This window comes from Bison bison, unplaced genomic scaffold (genome assembly GCF_000754665.1).
Source record: "Bison bison bison isolate TAMUID 2011002044 unplaced genomic scaffold, Bison_UMD1.0 scf7180017861233, whole genome shotgun sequence".
Classification (NCBI taxonomy): Eukaryota; Metazoa; Chordata; class Mammalia; order Artiodactyla; family Bovidae; genus Bison; species Bison bison.
The window spans coordinates 19,893-21,805 of NW_011491805.1; positions in this window are offsets into that span (position 1 = coordinate 19,893).

Consider the following 1,913-nt stretch of genomic DNA (forward strand, 5'->3'; position numbering starts at 1 on the left):
GACAAATTTTTTACCATGGTCCACGAAGCCCTACATAATCTGGCCCCTTCCAGGCTCTCCAATCCTACTTCCTGTTACTCATTCCCTTTCTTACCACAATCCAGCCATGCTCACCATTTTCTAATCTTTGAGTGATCCAAGCTCATTGCCACATTCTCCTCTTTACATGTCATCTGATTCACTCCTTCTTCAGGTTCAGATGGTACTGGCCCTGGAAGACTCCCTCTAACCTCCCAGACTAGGAAATTCCTTTTGTGTATCACTGTCACAGAATCCTTCCTTATTCTTTCACAGTATTTATCCAAGATTCAATTATTGTTGTGATTCCTTGGTGGCTCAAGTGGTAAAGAATCCACCTGCAATGAGGGAGACCTGGGTTCGATCCCTGGGCTGGAAAGATCCCCTGGAGGAGGACATGGCAACCCATTCCAGTATTCCTGCCTGGAGAATCCCCATGGACAGAGGAGCCTAGCAGGCAACAGTCTATGCAGTTGCAAAGAGTTTGACATGACTGAGTGACTAAGCACATGTCAATTTAATGATTAGATTGCAAACTCTGTGAGGACAGGTATTGTCTGTCTTAGAACTCTGTCCCACATGCCTAACATAGTACTTGGAATATAGTATTCATTCATTCAAGAAATATATCTATCAAGCCCTTATTATTTCTTAGGCCCTGCTCTAAAAGGTTGAGGAACAAAACAGACATAAAGCTTCTGCCCTCATGAAGCTTGCATTACAGAGGGACACACAGTGAGTGGCAGGTATTATATTTGGTATTTATTGGATCTGTGATCCTGAGCCAGAATAGAAACTGTATCATTTAGTTTATTCATTTATTCAACAAATATCTTCTGATCAAGGACTTTTGCATCCTTTCATTTAATCCTCAAAACACTCCTATGAAAGAGATACCATCATGAATCCCATTTCTAGAACACAGTAACTGAAGTCAGAATGATTTAGCAACATATCTTAGGTCAAATAACTAGTAAGGAGTCAAGTGCAGGCAATTTGGCCACAAGGCCTGCTAGCTTATTTGCCACAATGTAGCAGGCTACTTTTGACATGTCAGTTCTGGGCCTAAAATGATACACAAGAACCCCCCAGGGTTGCTGACCCAGAAGGAGACCTTGAGAAAATGTAGGCACACAAAAAACTTCCAGTCTAAATCAGGCCTGATATGGCTCTTTTTGCATTCTCCACCTCTCAGAGTGATGGGGTAGATCTCACAATTGGTTTCTATTGGGCAGATGCGGGAAATAGAGAGTCAGGGAAAGAGTCACCCAGAGGCATATTGACTGAGAAGAAAGACTCTGGTATTCTTTTATTTAAGGCCCATAGAATAGGACACTGAGGGTTAACTCCAGGAAAGGAGAAGGCAGTAGTAGTCATAGAACCATAATTTATTGTCACTCTAAAATCTCAACTCCTAAGGAAGACCTCATTTCCATGTCTTTATATGAGCACTGATCTCCAATTCCTCCTTACCCTGGGCCAAGTATCTGGAAGATAAGAGCCAGAGGAAATGGTTCAGTGGTTCATCTTCTACTACTATAAAGGCAGATGTAAAGAAATGACTCCAACACTGAAAGTGGGGGTAAGATGCAAGAACAGGTAGAAGGGGGCATAACCCTACCAGACAGGTCTTCCCTGAGGTCTAGGACAGAGCTTTGTCTGCATACTCACCTTCTGCTAAGTGATTCCCAATCCACAGTGTCAGGGAGACAAACAAAGGAAATAGGGGAGGAGTTGGCAGTCCCTGGGTGTGACCTGGGCATGGCCTATCAGTATAAGCCTGTGAGTGGGGTCTGTTTGTGGGTAAAATGAAGACAACTTGGCATGGAGATAGACCAGGTCTGGGAAGGGAGGAGATTCAGAGGTTGGTGTGGCAGAGTAAGTGAAGAATCTCT